Source organism: Trachinotus anak, unplaced genomic scaffold, assembly GCF_046630095.1.
Source record: "Trachinotus anak isolate AG129_WGS33_773 ecotype Australia unplaced genomic scaffold, CSIRO_AGI_Tana_v1 ptg000013l, whole genome shotgun sequence".
Lineage (NCBI taxonomy): Eukaryota > Metazoa > Chordata > Actinopteri > Carangiformes > Carangidae > Trachinotus > Trachinotus anak.
The window spans coordinates 23,319,761-23,341,269 of NW_027273864.1; the positions used below are offsets into that span (position 1 = coordinate 23,319,761).

Sequence of the window (21,509 nt, forward strand, 5' to 3'; positions counted from 1 at the left end):
TTAGCACAAAGACATAGCAGAGCAAGATGCAGCACAGGTCATTTTTCTCAGCCTGCAGTAGCTTTCCTCGTTAACAGTGGTTGTGCTACACATTATTTAGGATGCTCGCTTGGAATGAGGTCATATTCGCATTAGCAGATTATATGAAACTGTATTCTCTTGTTTATTAATCAACAGTATACTGTGTTAGATAAAACAGAAAAATTGTGTTAAACTCTGAAAAGTGGTGACTCCAGACAACTGGAATATAAAACTGAACATTTTTTTCAATTAAAACATTCAACCATGAAGAACCGGAACCAGAGGTTAAAGCTTTCTATCTACCAGCCGATCCTGGTTCCAACTCTCACCTCATGAGCTTTGGGTAGTGACTGAAACAATGAGCTTGCAAATACAAGTGGCCAATGCGAATTTTCTCCATAAGGTGGTCAGGCTTACCCTTACAGAAAGGGTAAGAAGCTCAGACATCTGGAGTAGAGCCGCTGCTCCTTTGCAGCAAGAGCTCCAGTTGAGGTGGTCTGGGCATCTGATCAGAATGCCCCTGGGCGCCTTATATTGGGGATTTTCTGTGCATGTCCTACTTGTGGGAGGCCCGGAGTGGACCTAGAACAAGCTAGAGAGACTACATATCTCATTTGGTTTGGGAATGCCTCGGGATCCCTGGGGAGGAGCTGGGCCAAGTTGCAGGAGACTGGGACATTGGGACTACCTTGTTTGACGTATCTCAGGATGAGTCACAGTGGCAGCAGAGGATGGATAGTAGAATCCTGAGAAACACTTTTTTTTTAAATTGCCGCCATAGACAAAGACTGTTTGAGTTTTTGAACTTTAAATAAGTTGTTGCGCACTCCTCATAATTTCTGGCTTGTTTTTTACCCATGCATTTTATCATGGCTCACCCCACCCACACTACCTTTTTGGAGCAGTGATGCTGCTTTGGCTTTCAGTAATACTTGTTGCAGTCAGAGTGGGTTTCAACTGGTTAGTGTGGCCAACAATAGCATTCTATTAGATAGAAATTACACAGCGTTTTGTCAAACATTATCATTATCCTCAATTAAGGCAAAAGTTTGACATCTTGGGAAATACAATTACACAATTATGTCTTGCTGAGAGTTAGATGAAAAGATCCCTGCTACTCTTATGCGAATCAGAAGGGAAAGCTGGCGTGATCGCAGCCACAATGTATTTTAGGATATGCTACATGGGTGGCATTTAAATAAATTCAAACTAATTGTGCTTTCGTTATAATTCAAACATGATTTTTGGAATGAAAAAAAAGATCTTTTACAATATTGATGTGCATGTTAGCAGACACTGTTTGAGTGGCCTGAGGTCGTCTTAATCTGGTTTGAGTTCAGCTATCAGTGGTTGCTTGCGTCTTCTGAAACAAAAGTACCAAAAAAAGAGAGAACCTTTCAAAGGTATGTAAGCACTTTTGTCAGATTATTTTAAGCAAATTGAGCACCTGACCTCAGCAGTGATCTGAAGATTCTGTGCTCAGACCACCAGCCAAAACCAGGCAAAGCATGTGCCCTGTGACCCCCACTCTACCCAGCCCAGATTAGCCTGGGGCCACCAGGCAGATAGCCTTTCAGGAAAAGGCTCCCAAACTCTGGAGGACAATGGCCTTGTTGTATGTGACAGAAAAGACCATTTCTGCATTGGATTATATTTCTTATAGAACAGAAGAATTCAAAAAATTTCCCAACCACTCTATGTAATTTCATGTCAGACAGTTTGAGTCTTCACTGTCTTGGCAGGTTAATGGTTCTCAAATCCATATCTGCACCACATGCAGATATGATCTATAACAGCTGTAATCTAAACTTCAGTTCTCCTCTGGTCTACTTTATTATTAACCATATGTGGCTTTATATCTTTCTAGACCTTGCATGTGTGCATTGGATGTGTTCACAACCTACTGTACTTCCTGTTCAGCCTTGTCTGTTTCTCTGCGATGACACGATTCTCAGCACATCTGTGTTTACAGCTGTGCGATGATGATCGAGGGATCTATTCTCTCTAGTTAGCCTTTGTTTACAAGGGGTTCAGTGTGTGTAGTTGGTGGGAGGCTGCGTCGCTCTCTGAGGACTGACTGCTGACAGATGAGCTCTCATTTACCGCGGTTGTCAAAAGGATGTGCTGATGGTTCAAACAATCACACCAGGACTGTGTTTCTCTTCCTCCTCAGGTTTCTTCCCCGAAGGTGGAATGACCATCCTGTCTCACACTGATGAGTTGCAAAGGCTAAATGCCTAAAATTTAAATGAGTACTGAACTCCAATATCTCTGTCATTTACTTTTATCATGTGCTTTCCCTTTAGAACAATATACTAAATATACTTTAATTTCATCTGCATATAACCTTTGCTTCCCAGTTTGTTTCCCTTAGTGTTATTTTATTACTTTGAAGGTCATGGTGGTTTTACATGATTTAGACTCATTAACTACAAATGCTACTACTTTCTGTTATCAGTGATCATTTTCTGTAGAATATCATACATTTTAAAATTGATAATCCTTCCTTCTAGTAAGCCACGCGTTTTACTGGTTGCTATGATACCTGCACAGCCTTAAAAATGACTTGAGATAGTTGAGTCATCATCATTTCACTTTTTTATTTTTTGCTACCATCACAATGTAGTTGTGGGCAGGGACCAATTTTTTTATGCCAGAAATTTGTTAAACGACCAATTTATGTTATCGTCTTCACAACAAGTTGATTGCTTTAGCTCATTAATGCAAACCTTTTCAGCCACTTATTTAAATCTTGGATAGAACCAAGAGGGTTTTTACAGTGGGCCATACATAACCATGAACTGATAATCTGATTTAGTATAAATAAATAAAGGTCAAGATTTTTTCACTGTGATGTATTGGCTATCTCAAGCAAGATTTAAGTATCAAAAAATATCAACAAATGGCTCCTTTGAAGGAAGAAAATTAATTATTTTCCAAAGCATAGCTTCTTAGGTTAACTATTGCTTAAAGTGCTGTGCAATTTATAAGTAAGTGCCTAAGGCTCAAGATAACACAACAATAGTTGTTTAAACTTCTGCCAGTTGTGTTTCAATGAACATTAAAATTGTCAGCGATACTATAATTTCAATTTCTGTGATCTCAGTGCCAAAGAATGTACATCAGTCAAAGTGGCATTCTGTCAGATTAAGGGTTTGTGATATAGTCTACCATTCTCTACAAGGCTCTAGGGTCTCTGGGTTCGCTCACTCCCCACCACTGATGCCCTGCGGCATTGATTCAAGGCTACTGCCCAGCAGTTTTGTGCTGGAGGGTGATAGACTGAGTCAATGGAAAACACTTTTCAACAGAGGAGTCTACTGTCACATACATCAAGATTATTCTATGAATATTTGTCTATGCAGTTGGAATGTTTCTCTATATGAAATGTACTTGTTGTAAACTGCCTGTATTATTTAGCCCCATTTCCTCATACGGGTACAGACATCTTTGTAAAGTCTCAAGCAAACATTCTCTTGTTAAACACACTGGTTGCCATTGTTTTCCATTTCAACTGAGCTGTAAAATTTCTCCTCCTGGTACCTTTAAGAAAAACACATCTAATTGTTATAAATAGGCATTTTTAACCAACTAACGTCTTAGATCTTAATCTAGTCATAGATTTTAGATTAACATTTACCCTTATCTTTACACCTCTTCAGTTTGCCTTGCTAAGACCAGTGACTCCACACCTACTCATCCAGAAATGCATTTCTATTCCATTTATAAACTACAGAATGGTTTATAAGCCATGACCAATGCTTTCAAGTGGTTGACAAATGCATGAGCCTCAGAGGATCGCTGCAAGGATGTCTCATGTGTCTGCCAAGGCCTGATTTTACAACTGGTTCATAATTTAAACAATTTGCTCTTACTTGCTGGTGGAATTAAGCTAAACCTTATGTAGAACACCAGAGAGGCATCAATACAAGTTTCTGATCTTTTACAAGCTTTCATTTCTTCATCTACATTTCTATTTTCTTGACATGCTTGTCTCTGAACAGCTGAGACGACTTTACCAAGCACAATCAAAAGAGCACAATCCTCTCCCCGGTCTCTTTCGTACCTGTCCAGAACTCATTGATTCCAAGATTGGCCCTTGAAATCAAATATGACTGAAGCTGGTCACTTTGTCCAGGGGCTGGAGAGCTTTTGGTCTGGGGGTGGATTGTTGCCTATTATACTATTGCCCCAAGGCATTGAGGAACCCCAACTACCACACACACACTCACACACACGCACACAGAGGATCAAGTGACCTTCCAACCTTTGAAACTGTGTATGTGATCAAACCTTCCATCTCTGCTAAGCACACACAGGCCTGTGTCTCTTTACAGGCAATTTTTCTCACCCGTCATGTTGCGGTTACAAATACTTGGAAAGGATAAATACAGTAAATGCTCTAAGTTTAGGGCCAACAAAGTGTCCTTGTTTTTTTTTTTTTTTCTTACCAAGGACCCAATGACCGAATGAGAGTGGCGAGAACTGTGTCAGCAGTAATGATGAATGAAGTCAACTTGGAATTGTGTTCTTTTAATTTAAAACTATTATTTCCCCCCTACAGGACCCCTCGGTTTCCCTACACTACTTTTCTCCCGTTTTTAATTCTCTCCACCAGCTATGAGGCAATGTCTTGAATTAGTCAGGAAAGGCTCGTCTTGTATGTTTTTCAATAATGTCACTTTGAACTCTTATGTAACACACTGGCATACTTGTTTTGCACATATCCACACCGCATGACTTGTATCCAATGCAATCAGTAGTGTGCTCAACATGCACGCAGGCAGAATGTGAGGGCTGTTTTATAGTCTCTCAGAAGTAGTTTACTTGTTCATTAACAGTGCCCCAGATGTTGTTTAACCAAAAGAAAATCACCAGTCATACCAATCGCGCTGTAAAGTGGGTGTGAACATCAGATCATTGGTGTCAGAAAGTCACAGAAGCAGGGGATTTCTGACACGGTGTGACCCTTGCAGTTTGGAAGGAGTATATACCATTTAATGGTGTGGAGGTTGGCATGGTGCATAGTTGTCAGACTTTCATGTTGGAGTTTGCAGCCTGTCACAGACCCGCAATTGACATGTGCCTTTTAATTAACCCATTAAGACCAGATGCAATACATGAGCGTATGTCTGCATTCTAAACTCAGCCAAACTTAATTACGCCCACTTGTAGCATGAAAACTAACACGGCTCCCAAATATTTGACAGTCTGTTCACCAGATGTGTCCAATCTATAGCAACATAATTCCCAACACGGGTGCTCCAACACTGCCTGAATTATAATATACTCTCAAAAAGTTGATGTGCTGTAGATGATTTATGGGTTATCATTTACTGGGGTATCCTGTGTGGGATTTATAGTATCCCACAGGTCCCAAATATACATATGTTTTTCTATAGTATAATCTGCCAGAACATGAAAAACACTGAAACAGGTGCAACCACTCACTGAATACTGGTTGAATATATTATACGACAACATGGTCACTATCCAGCCTGTGACCTTCAGGGATGATTTCACCTGAAGAGTAAACACACACTCCTGTGCACCATGCTTAACTGCACATTTTTGTCCTTGACCTGTGAGACCCCAGGCGGCCCTGAAGTTGCAGAGAGCATGTGATTTTCAGTTTAAACACCCATAATCCACACTCAGGTTGGTGGGTCAGTCTGCCATATGAGAGGCTTGAGGAAAAAAAAAAACATTACTAAGCTTTTGCTGTCAATTCCAATTAATCCATCTGGCATCTGTTTCACCGCAACAGTGCTGTTGCTGCTGAATGTCCACAGAAGTTAAACAAGATGGCTAAAAACACCTCGCAGTCTGACATGAGTGAGAGCAAAATCTATCTGCTGCCCTCCTGTGGATTCAGAGCAAAACTGTTCATGTTAGAATATCATACCACATTAAAAATATATATATATACTAACCGAGGCAGCTGTCATGATAATAGACTGATTGTTGTAATGTACATATGGCTCAACTGGATTATCCTACTTTCATAAAGCTAATTCATGTATTTTATTTTGTATCACTGACTTAACATCTTGCATCATCAGTGTAATGTTTTCCTGTGGATTCAACCTAAATATTTAGATGCCAGGGCTGATTATTTAGAAGAAACATAAAAGACATTAAAGTAGGTTTCATAAAGCATTTAGTCATTTAGATGCTGCCAAATGACGGCACTTTTTTTTAAAATTTATTTACTTACTTACTCATTTATTTATTTATTTAAATTTTCTTGTGATGTTTCTCTCCTGGGTCCCCAGCCACTGGATTAACTGTATAGCATAACACATCCTGTTTTGATGCCTATATCCTCAGAGGAGCAGTGACAGGGCAGGTACGCCTGTCCAACTGCTCATTAGAAGAAACGGCAAATTAATCCTCTCAGGGATATTTTCACTATGCGAGGCCATCAACAACAGATGCACAGACAGGCTGCTGGAAAACGCCATAGTTTGGTTAATTAAGCTTTCTTTCTTTTGTGAAGGAAGGTTTGCCCAGATCGTATTGTGAGGACCTGTGGAAGTAGACTAAATGCCAGCAGCAGCAGCAGCAGCAGCAGCAGCATCCACAGCTTGGCATACAGATTAAAGCCCCCAAGGCATGAGCGACGTCATCTTTGTGATGGTCCAAGACTGGAATGAATCATGGTCCGACTGGATGTACACATGGTATAGCACTTTATCAGATAATGCAGAGTGAGTGATCATTCAGGAATAGACAAAAGCTATACAGACAACTACTTTGGAACGAATGCTTTATGCATGCTCATCCATAACGTATTCCTGCATAATAATGATGACTATATATAGACGGCAACATGTATTTCATGCTGCGCAGAGCCTTGGAGTGTAATGTAGTGTAGGATGTAGGATGTAGTGTTGTGAACGTAAACACTGATGGTTCACATAGTATTCTGTCAGTTAGCTGCGTTATTGTATCTGGCATACTATACTGAGAATTAAAAATGAGAATATAAAATGAGAATTACTGTGGTTACAGCCGTTACAGCAGTCTCATTTGAGACCGTCAGCACAACAAAAATACTACATTAGTCAAGTTCCTTAGAAGACTCATGAACAAATTTAACCCAGAAAGGATCTCTAGTGACCACGTGAATTAGGAATTAATACTGATTATTATGACTCTCGTTTGTGAGGCGCAAAGATGCAAGTAGCTCTGCAAAACCTCTTAAGGGATCTGTATGCTTCTTCCTTAGTTTGCTGCTTGTTGGATGGTTGCAACACACACACACACACACACACACACACACACGCACACCTTTCTGACACTGGATTGGGGCTGCAAAGCAAATCTTTGAATGTGTTCCTGTGCACCAATATCCCCCCTTTTTTAAACAGTATCACATCCTCTGGGGGACTTGTTGCTGCTTCATAGAGGAGTGCATAATGAAGCACCTCTGGTGGCTGGACAATTTTAAAGGAATATGGCAAATTTCTGTGAACCCACAGATTCAGAAATTTACGATTAACCCGATTTTGCTTTCCATGTGCTTTCTATTTTGATGAGCCGTAGAAAATCTGGGCAATACTGAATTTGAGAAACGATACAGGAGACCTTTTTTTATTTGATAAGCATCGTTTCATCAGCGTGACATTTTAAAGTTGTAAAAAGTGTGAAACTGACTGTCACTGTTCTCTGATGGACAGACTACTGTATGCAACGGTGACACTGCTTCTAATTTACCTCACACATATCAGTGTTTTTATGTCCCATCTCCATGGTACATGCTGCACAGGACATTATGTGTTCATGCTGGCGTCTGTGACGTCTGTGACACGTTCATGATAACTCAGAGATATAAAAACTTCACACTCAGACCTGATTAGATTTCTGTGTGAAGCTTAAATTTGCAAATTAAGGAGTGAAACACTAATATCCCAGAAATCGTTGTAACTCCTTAAGATAACAAGTTTAAAACAAACATGTTGGTATGAAAAAGATCTTATTTATTTAACATGGTCTGATTAGATTATTACTCTTGCTGCATACATTTGCATATTAATGAGGTAAAAATGTGGTTAAACTGTCAGCCTTCTTAATGACAAATTATTAGTACTGTAAAAATAAGTGTTCTTTCGTCTTGGCAATCATGGTGAGACATAAGGCGATCTGACTGCAGTTTGTTTTTACGGCACTTATCAGCGGACATACTGTATTTTCCAACACAAGTAGAAGCTGATCAGGTAAAATCAGCCAGTTTTATCAGCCGTACAACATATGCGTTGTGCTCTGCTGAGCAACAGCAGCCAATGAAATCTTGACGCTGTGGTTTACAATCCAGGCAGACTTGACTTTACTGTCCTAAATCAGGATAGTGAAATGAGCCTTTTGCTTTAGGGGGGATTTTTCATCACAGAAAATTGCCGCCAATTCTCCTGGGTTCCCTAGAAAGAGTAAAAAAAACAACAAAAAAACATGCACTGATGTGTTGGCTTGGCAGTCTGCTTGCTGGATCAGGTGCAGGTAGTAAATAACTGTGGCTGTCCTCCGACTTACCACACATGCCATTAAATGACAAACATGTCATTATAAAACAACTCTTTGTTGTGTGTTGTATTAACATGTGACAGATGTTTTTTGTATGAAATATTAGAGTAGAAACAGCTGAGTTCAATGAGCCCCAATGGTTTGGAACAACACCACGAATGCAAACTCATTTGTTTTATGAGTTTTTCCTGTTTTTTTTTTTTTTCTTTTTCCCTCAGCCCTTGTTAGAGAGATTTTGGTACCTGATTCCAGCACAGTTCTAATCCTCTTGTCATAGATCACCTGAAGCCAGGAGCAGAGTGGTCTGCTTGTGACGGGTCAGAATATTTATATCTATGTCCCATCTGTGCACAGATTGTTCTCCTTTTCATAAATCATTGAACTAAGGCAATTGCACAGGCAGGAAGGAGTGAGACCTCCTCGTGTTGTGGCAGGAGCAGCTACTGAGTCCAATATCTCTTACTTATTTGTTTAGTGAGATGTGCGGCGAGAACAAATGTGAGCAGTATGAAACATGACACATTTAAAATCTGAGCGGATGTTTTTGAATAAATGTGTCACTGTGTGTCGTCTTCATCATGTGCATGAATTACTGTATCTGTGTACGAGCTCTGCAAGCTTGGCTCGCTACAGTAAACGAGCCCCACGCGCCTCATATTTTATCACATTTTGCACAAATTTGTTCGCTCAAGATAACAGACAGTGGTGAGAGCAGGAACATGTGTGTGCCCGAGTGTTTATTTAGCTGCAATCGTGGGAATGTCTTGTTACTCTGTTCTTAATGTTTTCATGTTTTTATCACAGATGCCGTCTTCAGAAATGTCTGTAATGTTTGTGATGTGTATTCCTACAAGATCTGGGACACATCAGGGGAGGTTTTGGCCTGAGAAGATTATTATTCTTATTTATTATAAATTCCCTGAAATTCAGGTATTTAGAGTTTATATTTTGTTGCTTATTATATGTTGATTGAAGGGTTGTACTTTTCACTAGGTGTGCAGTAGTTTTTCTTTCCTTTTACAGTTGTTTTGTTATTTTGTAGACCCTAACTCCCACTCCAGGAGTTCAGTCATAACAACCACACATTTTTAGCCAATGGTTCACTGTTTAGCTTCTGTTATGAGTGTGTGGGTCTAGATGGAGCCACATTTATCCTCTGCAGCTATAGGATACTCAAGGTCTTATAAGGATGCAGGGAAAAGCATAGGTTTGAGACCTCTTCCAGTCAAGTATGAGTAAAGTAGGCAAATGACAAGACACATAGTATAAATTAGGTAAAAACTTGTGACTGTGACGATGTTTAAGTGACCAAGAGAGTCTTCACACATATAGGTCTAGGCTATAGTTTAGCCTTATTTAACAACATTTAGGTAAGATGCAGAAGAGTTTTGCAACCATGTGATATCAAGGCATGTACACACCCTGTAGGACTAGACATCTTCAGAAATGGATGTGGCATCACTCTGATGCCCTTGTTGTTGTGTTTACTGCTCATCTTTTTCTCCTTACAATAAATACCTCTGCCTGAGAAATCTGAACTCCCGGTGATCAGAGGATTTAAGCCATATTAGAGGTGCACTGGTTTGACATGCTCCATCAGTATTGGTGTAACTCATTAATCAGATATGGTATTGGACATGAAGTGACCAGTCCAGATAAAAAACAAGCCTTTGTCTGTGTCAATATGAAATTCATTGTTCTTGCGATAGGTTCGTTCAGTCACAGCGTGCCACTGACTCTTAAGTGCCACAGCAAGTTACCTTAAATAAAAATAACTTCTAGTGCTTTCCATGCAGTGACATATGCAGATTTTAAATTCAGGGGAAAAAAAACACTACCATTATATCGGCGTTGGCAAATATTAGTCATCAGAATTTGTATCGAAAGCGAACAAGGAGGCTTAATGCATCCTCACCTTTTTATGTTGCGGAGTTGATCGAGGAAGCAAGTTCTCTGCTCTTCTCCGACAAATGCTGTTTCACCCCAGTAACGCAATTTTTATGTCTATTTATCCATATCCACAGTAGACCAAATCTAAACCAGTCTAAATCAGTCATCTATTAGGCCATATTTCTGTACTTTCTCTGGTTCCAGCTCCTCAGATGTGAGGATTTGCTTCTTTTCTCTGATTTATTTTATTGTAAATTATACATGTGTTTGGGTTTTGACTGCACAAAAGAAGCTGAAGATATTTACAGTGGGCTCAGGGGAACATCTGATTTTCACAATTTAAATATCTCTCAAATTAATTAATCAAACAAAATAGATATGGAGAATCAATAGATTACTGGATACTGAAAATAATAAGTAGTCACAGCTGTACAATAAATACCTAAAATGACACAGCATATGATTCTGCCTGACATTGTAGAACACACCTTACATAATTTCTCTAAATCATGTAAAGAGAAATAAAAGGGGCAAACTGGATGTTAAGGGTTAATACTTGATACTGGGTTATGATCTATTATTTTCTATTAACTATGAACCCTGAGGCTGCACAATATGTTTCCGAACCCACAAACAAGCTAATTACAAACTATTTCTCTAAATGGTTTGTGCAGTAATTGCCCTTATTTCTATCACATTTGATCAGTGGAGCCAGAGTCAGTACAAGCCACCAAACCTCTTAATAGAGCCAATAAAACAAAGACTTCAGCAGGATTTATTGGTACACTTTGGCACTGCTCTGCCTTTCAGCAGCAACGTGCCGGCAGTGGAATTGATTAGACTGGCCAGTGATAGTATACACGCACACCACCACTTTGCTTGTCACAGGCTGCAGATATACTACACATTTAAAGCCAAAAACAATACATTCAGCTAATGTGTTCATAATTATAGGAACCCCAGTGGGAGGAAAAGGGAGCTTTCACAGAGATCCATCTGTGATTTAGCACTGAGGATTGTTAATGTCTCTTCAAAGGCATAATACGTCTGATGAGGACTCGCGCTTTGAAGTCTGCCTTCATAAGGCTTTCTGCTTTTGTTTTCTTTTGTTTGGATTTTTTTTTAGAAAAGATGAATTGCTCGACCATTACCATTAAAAGAGAAATCAAGGGCAGCTTCATCATTGGGAGGATTGGATTGGATTGTTATGGTTTAGTAATTGTGATAACCCTTTGAAATTACATAGCATGGTTCTTGGAGAATGACAGCCCCCTATATGCTGCCTCTCCAACTAACCCGTTATGTAACACAATATGAAATGCACCTATAGCAGATGCATGACGAGTCCGCTGTTTTGTTTTGTTTTTTTTACTTCTTCTGGGAAATGCCAGAGAAAATATTATTATTATTATATTACTGTTATTATGCATAAGTAAATGCTGATTATTCTGCTGATTGAATGTGCACTTCAACACTCTCTCCTCTATAATACATTGTGCCTGTGAACGAACACGGGATGCGTTTTTTCACTGGGTCTTTTCCCACAGCTGTGCCCGTGCTCTCTCATCATCTCCACTGACCTGGATCATTACCTCAGTCAGGCCCTTACAGCACTATTGGTAAATATTTCAATCCAAACTGCTGCTGAGGGTGGGTGTAATGGTCCTGTAACACCGAGTCATGTAAGGATGCTGTCACTATCATGTGGTCGTGGTCTCATATCTGCCAACCCACGTGGGGATACAGGAAGTAGGTGGCAGTTATGGGGGTTTTGGTAATAGTCAGTGGAGATGAGACAGATGTTGTGGACTGTAATGGTAACAACAGGTCGTCATTTTTTCATCTATATATTCTGACTCGGTAAAATAGTTGATATCACATTCTCATTTTTTCTATCACATCCTTTCAGGCAGGATAATAAATCCAGTCTTGCTACTTAGAGCTTTATCTCAGATCAGTTGTATCTACAGCTTCGTTTTAATATTTCCTGTTCATGCAATCTGATGGGAAATGTGTATAAAATATTTTATCACAGTATGGTCGATGTTGCTGCATCAGCGATTTAAATAATAATAGATTATCTACAAATGCAATTGAAACAACATCCATTGATAAAATGACCAGATGGGAAGTAAAGAACAAATAAAGAACTTGATCACACTGATGCAAAAAGCCTGTAAATGTAACATTTCATACATTCATAGATTCCACTCCCCATCATATATTTATATATTGCTTACAATTGTTTACAATATCCTCTAAGATCAGAAATATTAGAGATATTTCAGGGGTTTTACACAAGATAATAGCACTTTTCAATTCAAGTAACAAACTTAGTCTGTGCCCTCCATAACTGTAACAAATCACTACTTTTGATATCTGTTTTATGACCTCTGTGGTTAAGGTTTGCTCAGGTTTAGATGCTAAAATGGCTTGTTTAGGTTTTAGGAAATGTGATGGTTTGGGTTAAAATGGCTGCTGTGTTGAGGTTAGGGGACCTTCTTCAGATTAAAGACATGGCTAAGGCTAGGGAGTGATCGTTGTCATGGTTAAAAGAAACCCACATTGGTTTCTGGTAGAAAACAGGAGATGAACAGTGCTCTCCCATGTTAAAGTCCAATGCTTTGTTTACCTATCCATCCCTCCATTCATCCATCGACTCCATTGTTTCATGCTAAATACAGTTTATTGTCACAATCCACATCTGCTGTAAAAGCCTGTGAAGTAAAGGATAGTTCCACTTTTTCTACAATTAAGATCCTTCATGTTGTAGCTTTGGCCATTATTTCTATTAAAATAACGTTAACATAACACTGAAACATTGAAACACTCAGACAATCACAGCGGTTGTAAACAAGCCAACACTCAAACCAGGTTATCTAAATAAATTTATTTGGATGTAAAACTAAAAGCGAAGACACTTTAAATGTCAGAAAGATGTTTATAATGGACAGTTAGGGTAATAATTAGGGGATGTGTCTAAATGAATGATGGACATAAAGATCCAATCTGTAATAAATCACAATGATCCTTTAAGGGATGTACAGAGAGCTCTAATGCAACCTTCCTGCAGTCTACAGCAGGTGTCAGTGAGGAATAATTGGAGTATTCATGATGTTCCTGTCATTGTGCTGATGCTGAGACAGTCAGTCACAAGTGACAGGAACATAATAAGAATCTACTGTACCTGGGGCTGCAGACACTTGGAAAACAACCTCTCAGACAGGCACATCATTAACTGCAGTTGTGTGAAACTTGTGCACGGTGTCAGACTGTTTATGTTTCTGTCCATGCATGGAAGTATGTGATTTGCATTCGTCCACGTAAGCGTACACATATACCGTATATTTCCAGTGTAAATGTGTGCCATGTTTAGATTTTTCTTCTTACTGCAGGAAATGGAAGCCAAATAAGTAGGATATCGCTAATCCTGCTTTGCATATCTCCCTGCCCGTGTGTATAAAAGCATTTAGCGTGTGTGTTTGTGTTTGAGTATACACTTGGGACTTCAGCTGCTTGGAAAGCGATGTGTAGTGGGCAGCAGGCTGTGAAATTTAATCTCAAAGTGTTAATTTGACAGCCTGGAATATGGGTAGGAAAATTCCCATTGCATCATTGAGGCGCTGGGATCCCCCCTTTTTATCATGGTTGCCATGGTTACCTCCAGCATGCCAAAATACCATCAAAGCAATGTCACCATCTGTGTGCGTGCTGATATTAGTTTGACTTGGTCTTATACAGTATACAGTATTGTTAGGTAGCTGGAACAACAGGGCTGCTAACCTTTTGCTTTTTATTTCCTTTTCTTCCTCCTCCTTTCTTCTTCTTCCACTTCCTCCCCCTCCTACTGACTATCACTGGAGCCAAAACAAAAAAAGAACAAAGACCACAAAAATATTCAACAAGTCTGTCAAAATGTCCAACATATTCAGGTATGGGCCTAGGTCTCCTACTGGTGACCCTATAGCAGCCATGTACATCTTTTTTTTTTTTTTCTTTTTACACAAAACATCTATTTATGTCTTGGTTTCTATCCCAAATCAATGTGTATTAGGCTGCGGTTGGCAATGTTGCAGAAATAAAAAGCAGGGCTGCTTCATGGCAGCACTGGATTTTCAGTCATGTTAGTGGTCCACATACAGTACATCATAGTGCAGACCATGTATGTCTGTATTTTTGCTTTAGAATATATCAGTGTGTGTGTGCATGTAACATGGAATAACATCTGGCTGCAAGCAGGTCTATTTTTATCTGTTGAATTAACAATATTAATCACTGATGACTACTTTGTAAAATTACTGTATGGGGCACAGAAAGAATAGTTGGTGCTATGTAATGGTTTTGCTATGTAGTAGTAGCAGTAGTAGCAGATTTGAAGATATTGAAATCAGACTCTTAAATATTACAGATATAGATCTTTTTGCACATCTCTAATGTAGGAACACACTGTGTATTATTATTATTATCATTCTTCTCATATGACTTTTCCTGGAAAGGTCAGTGTGCCTCTGGGGTACTTGACTCTGGAATACATGATTTGTCTCTAAATGGCAGTTTGGCAGTGTTTGTTCAGTGTGTTACCATCAGCATTCATTTACTGACAATGTCAGGGCTGAAAGTGACACATCAGTCAGATTATCTACATTTCAGTTAACGTGTCACCCTCCCACACTCTTAATAAATACCTTCTGACTGGCACATATTTTCATCAGTATTCTTGTGCAGAGGTACTCGGAGACACCTACATCTCGAGGCTCGCAGTGAATCAGGAACAACATCATCTCCTCAGATAAACAAGACAAGAGAATCAGTAGCTGAGAGGACAGAAATTAAATAAGCATATGTCTGGTGTTGTTTATTGTGATAACCACTTAGATTGAGTTCTTGTTCCTCTCCATCCTAGCGATTCCTGCTGCAGCCTGCTACGTTCCCAGATGAGCCGATTTGCCATCTCTCACTGTGACTTGGCAGCGAGACACACACAGCACCAGTCAGGAGTCACATTAGTCTGCCCATCTGCTCCTTACAAACTGTGGTTCGCACTTCAAAGATGTCTCTCACACCAGCTACTGCAGCGAGGTGCAAGCCTGAGACATATTGGAGAAAGACGGTGAAGGAATAACATTTGTTTTTCCCTCCCCAGCTGCATTAATACTGGTTACCTAGTCGATCAAATGCTGATAACTAATGAGTATTACCTATTGAATGTCAATATTCAGACATGTGTTCTCCAATATTGCCCAATATAAGCTTTGTACTGCAGTTATTGATCAATAAATTGATCTGCTAGTGTCTTATAATTGTTAATAATCAAGCCACTGATCAAGTAAAACACCCAAACATTTTATTGTCTCCGCGTCACAAATATATGAATTTGATGCTCTCACCTTTTTTACATTATAGTCAATTGGCTTTTTGACTGTTGGTTAGACAAAGTAAGACACTGAATGACTTTACTGTGCACTCCAGAAAATTAAGATGGATCTTTCCTCTATTTCCTGTTTCCTGTTGTTGTTAGCTGAATAATGGATATAACATTGACCGATGGTGAAAGTAATCTTTAGCTGCAGCCCTAATCAGTCTGCACCTTATGCTAGAATTTATACCTGCATGCAGTTTGTGGAGTGAGTGAGTAAAACTCATTCTTATTCAGGTTTCAACTCAATCTGATTCTGCTTCAGATGAAAAATGATTACTAAATGCAAGACGTGTGTGTGTGTGTGTGTGTGTGTGTGTGTGTGTGTGTGTGTGTGTGTGTGTGTGTGTGTGTGTGTGTGTGTGTGTAAGTAAATCCCAGAGGGCCTACGCTCTCTCTTGATTTCTTCGGCCCTGTCCCCACCTTCAACATTTTAACAAAATATACGACCAAGCTCGGTCTGCATTGAATTGAAGAGACTTTATTAGCATCCAAGCCCATGCCTGTGGTCCCTCTGCTACCGAAAGTGAACTCCTCTCAGCTCAGATATAAAGCAATGGCCCAATGCTCAGGGGGGTCTTTGTGTGTAGCCCCACCAATCCATAACTGTGACAGCATGTCATGCAGGGGCCGGGGAGCTCGTTCTCCCCAGGGATCTCTAATCCAGGAGGCTGGATCTTTTCCCCAACATACACCCTCCTCATTGGCCACGACCTTCACATTTCGCTGCAGGGATGCCATTTGGAATAGCAATGACATGTACGGCGGCACATGCCATATCTGGGGCTGTAATTCTTGATACTTGCATCACATCCTGTCACATCTCAGAGGGTAGTGCGACTCTCGCTCGTGGCTGCACCTCAAATGCCAATTTTGACCCGCTTTGAGTTGAGAGCACCCTGATAAAAATTCATATTTGCTGCCTGTGCTGTTTAAGGTCAGATGATGCTAATCAGAGGTATTTATCATTCAGCTATGGGATTTTGTGTTTGAGCAAAAAAAAAAATTTCATTTCTTTTTTTTTTTTTGTTCTCTGTCCACATTTGCAAGAGATTGTCTTGGAAAGTTCTTGTGTTTTCTGGCCTCGGCTTCTGGCTGTGTGTGTATGTGTGTATGCATGACATGCACAAACACAATCATGCACTATATATAAGTATGCACTGTAAGTGGCATGTCTGCGCTGCCTTTGCGATTGTTTTTTGTAGAGCAACCGTAACATTAAGGCGCAGAAGCTGATGAGATGCTGACTTGAATTCCCTCGTCCGCCTCCACGTGTGTCACGCTCGTTTTATGCAACGCTGTGGCAGCAGCTGCTCGCATTTCCTTGGTGGTGAGACGAACTTACTGAAGCATTTAGCATGTCAAATCAACAAAAATAACATTTATCTACCAATAATTTGCAGCGTACAGTCTGACCCATGGTTTTAATTAACTTACTGACCAAGTAGCGAACGGTTTATTCAGAATATATTTATAATATATTTGTATTGTATATATCATTGGATTCATCAACTAGGTTTCAGTATTTTACAACTTATTGCCCGAAAGAGAAATCAATCTCACTTATTATTTAACCCCTTACTTGCTTGCGCTGAATCGTGGCAGGAAAAGTGTTATATGACCTTGGCCTTCACCTTGACTCATAATAGCTGTGGCAGCGGACTGTGTGAATGTGTAATGATCCAGCACTGGAAGGGATCACATCCAATGCGTGACTGATCAATAGACGCTGGTCTCTCTCTCTCTCTCTCTCTCTCTCTCTCTTTATTGATCAGTCAACATGCGCCTGCGAGCCAGACCGAATAGACAGAGAAAAAGTAAGCCTAGCTCCTCATTACTCAAAGAGCAGTCCAAGCATCATCACTTTTGATGGAATCCAGCCCTCTGTTCCCTCGACACTGTCGACAATGTTGAAGAATGAAAAATGCACTTAAGAAATTTTGGGAAGGATTATTATATCAAATATCCTCATCCCCCTCCAGACCAGTTGTACAATGTCATTTGTAACATCACTTAAAATTCCAGCGTCTGCCAGAGTTAATAAGTCATCTTTTAACTTCCCAGACTGATAAAAAGTCTATCTTTAGCTGCTTGTATCTCCAGAGGTTTGGATATATAATAGGCCCGTTTTATCCTCAGCAGGGAGCCAACAGAATGGCCTAGAAAATAATGGAGAAAATTGACTGATTGACCTATATGATCTGTTTATAAATGCATGTGCGACACAGGCTTGGGTACAGGGACATTTTTTGACTTGTGTTTACAAAGACAATAACCGACTGCTCAAAAAACAGCCTTGTTATGTAGTCTGACACCTTGGCTCTCACACTGATCTTATCTGCATGGGAAATGCATTATAACGAAGGGGGTTTGGGGGATTTGTTCTCTCTCTCTTAAACCTACAGAGGCACACATGCATTCAGTCTCATAACAATGTAATCAGGACAGCATTTCACTTCATGTGAGAGTCTGTCTGCTGCTCTGGCAATCAATTATCGTTATCCCTAACCCTCATATTAGTCAGAGCCACAGAGCAAATCCAAACAGTTTTTTTCTCTGAATCTGAAATCAGACCTTGAGCTGATAGACTGACTCAGTCTGTGTTTACAAGTATAAATACTGCTGTCATAGCCTGGGGGAAATTAAATTTAATGTATTTATAGCTATTATGTTTGAATGGAGAGTGAATTGAAAAAGGGAGAAAGGCTGTTCCATAACAAGTAGTGGTGCGAAATGAAAGTGTCTCTCCTGCCTAGGATCTGAGCTTCATATCTGTCCCTTTTTGTTGAGCTGATTGCTGTGTGTTTGATAAGTGGCCTTGTAGTCCACACACACACACACACACACACACACACACACACACACACACACACACGCACAAAGAAAATCGGATGATTCCTTTTAATCCTGATATGTAACATGTCCATTCCTCAGTGGGAATGTGAAAAATAGTCTCTGGTCCACTTGCTCCTGCACGAGTTGGAACCGGAAATTATATAACTTCTTTAACTAAACTCCTTTCCCCTTAACAAAACACTTGATGTTTTGTTGCCAGGGAGACGAAGACCCAGACAAAACTTCCCATGCTTACTGAGATGCAACTTCTTGGAGGTTGTTAATAGCAGCATGACTTTCTTGCTGCAAACTATTGTTTTGCCTGTGTTGTGACTGATGAGCAGGTGTGGCTGCATTGTGTTGACAGTGATTTAGACAGAAACAGTGATCAGACCCTAAACAGTTGGTCAATACACACATCACTTAGCTGTCAGCCTTTTGTAATCAAATGGAGGAGACAATCAATGCCTGTGTGTCATTAACCCTTAGATTAACATTTTAAATATTTACTGTCACACACTGAGGTCAATAAAAAAAAAAAAAAAAAAAAAAGCTGAATAAAATGAATATATATTTACAAATATATACATTTAATTTTAGAGGCCTTGGATCAGCTCAGTGTTGCAGCAGTTTTTAAGCTGTAATGTAAAAAGGAAAGAAAATGTCATCATAAGTAGCAGGTAGATCATAGTATCAGTGTAATTATTATTACACGTGTAATTATTATTATCGTATTCTCAAGTGATTAATGAATCATTTGGAAAATAGTGAGAAATGCCCATCACAGTTTCCCAGAGAGCCTTCAGGTGTCTTGTTTTGTGTTGAATGATGTAAAACTGGTTGTAATTTGTGCCTTATAAATAACTTGAACAATTAATAAATCCTCATTGTAGTTGCTTTTTAATTTTCTGACAGTTGACTAATGTTTAATCAACCATTTTCAACTCTAATGTGAAACCTGGTTCAGGTGAGGGATCTGGGGTGGAGGTCAGGGGTCAAGGTTCAAGCGCTCCTCTCACTAAGATAGTATTGGGAAGGATTGGCATGCTACAGTACCTTTATAAATGTTTTGAACCCATTTCACTCAACTTGAAGATCTACCATCTTTCTCTTCCCTCCAAAAAGAACCACAATGGAAATAAACTCATATTAACCTGTGAAAGAGCAGAAAGTATCAAGGTTGTTAGCGATAGAGTAAACATGGGAGAGAGTCAGCTACATGTTTGAGCCTCAGTCAGACCCAGACTCACATGAGGAGACTGCAACTAGCAGATGTATCAGAACAGTTAGTGTAGTTAGCATCTTTCATTTGTTTATGTTGTTTTCTTAGCTTGTTAGCAAGCAACCGGCAGTGGCTGACACAGTGTTAGTGGTTGTGCTAATGCAAACTCTGGCTCTCTGTGCTGGTAAGGTTGTGGGTTTGTTTTGCCTGTCCCCGCAAGTTCACTGGATTGGTTCCTATATGAATCCCTGGCTGTCTGAATCTGACTTTCATCAGTGGGGGTCTTTAACTTTTTGGTACTAAGTGCAGCGTTGTTACTTTTGAGGTTAAATAGAAGTCAACTTTTCTGTATCGCATGTTGTTTACTTTACAGTGTGTGCTATGAATAATGAAAACAAGGGTGGGGGGGCTGTACTGTGTTTATGACATTGAGCATTTTGTTTCAGTGCGTTTTGTGTGTGTGTGTGTGTGTGTGTGTGTGTGTGTGTGTGTGTGTGTTCACGTCATAGCAATCTAATGGTTAGTTATGGCATTTTGTATTTTTAAAGTTAGTGGTTTGTTTGCTTGCTGTGTGGCAGTGTACATGTACGGAGTATATAATTTTTAAATGGTTAAATACATTTACAAGCATTCAGTGGCAGGTCAAAACCTTGTTAGGAGTTTGCGTGTGGGTAATCTGGACTCCAGACTTCAGTATTTCCTAAATCCTGTCAGGAAGCTCTCTGTGATACTCTGAGGACTCTGGATCAGTGGCAGAGGAGGTTTAACCAAAGGCTTCCAATACTGTAGTTCCTCAGCAGTGAAATGGTTAAATGTAATAAAGTGTGGGATTTCTTTTTAGTCTTGATATTTTCAAATACTGGCTAATAAACTAAAATGTATTACCTCAGCTTTCTTTCTAAAGTCAGCTTTTCTTTTTTATGCGCAGTATTGCTGATGGTGAGAGGTTTTCCCATGCCCTAGAACTTTTTTTTTTTTTTCTTCAGGCAGCTGCAAAAGAGGTCAATAGGTTTTTTAGATGAGTGTCATCCGCTTTAAGAGGATTTTCTGAGTGTGTTCATAGTTGAGTACTAGATGTTTGCCATATTTGGATAGAAGAGAGGCTCGGCTTTTCCTTCCTGTTTCACATGTTGAAATTAAAACCCAGAGTGGCACAATAAAAACACAAGCAGAGCGCGTTTACTGTGCATATGAGCTGGACCCCATTTGAACTCATTAACCCCGTCTACAGACAGTGACAGACGCCTTTGATGAAGGCTGTCAGCATGAATTACAAACAGCTCGGATTTTGCATTTTCGTCATTAATCACAGCTGTAACAAAGGCTGACACTTGAGACGCTTCTTTGGGGCGATTCTATCACCACATGGAGGAGGGGAGAGTGGAAATGAGGTGACCGATCCCGAGGCTTCCGTCTTATGTTCCCAATAACTGCAAACGCATCTTCAGACGGACACAAACACACACACACACAAACAAACAACACACAGACTGCGCACATACCCAACTCCAGTCAGCACTCATTTGTTGAAGAGAGAGCGCATTGATTTTACACGCTGGTGCGCGCCTGTTTTCAGCACCATGGAGAGCAAAAGCCCCTCCA

General features: G+C 39.8%; 2 protein-coding genes across 2 annotated transcripts in view; both read left to right on the forward strand.

The window, feature by feature from the left end:
* LOC139630304 (potassium voltage-gated channel subfamily A member 10) overlaps positions 1-21,509 on the forward strand; it is a 79,038-nt gene that overhangs the window by 17,264 nt on the left and 40,265 nt on the right. The gene's annotated exons all lie outside the window — the stretch shown is intronic.
* LOC139630305 (potassium voltage-gated channel subfamily A member 2) overlaps positions 1-21,509 on the forward strand; it is a 60,850-nt gene that overhangs the window by 17,236 nt on the left and 22,105 nt on the right. The gene's annotated exons all lie outside the window — the stretch shown is intronic.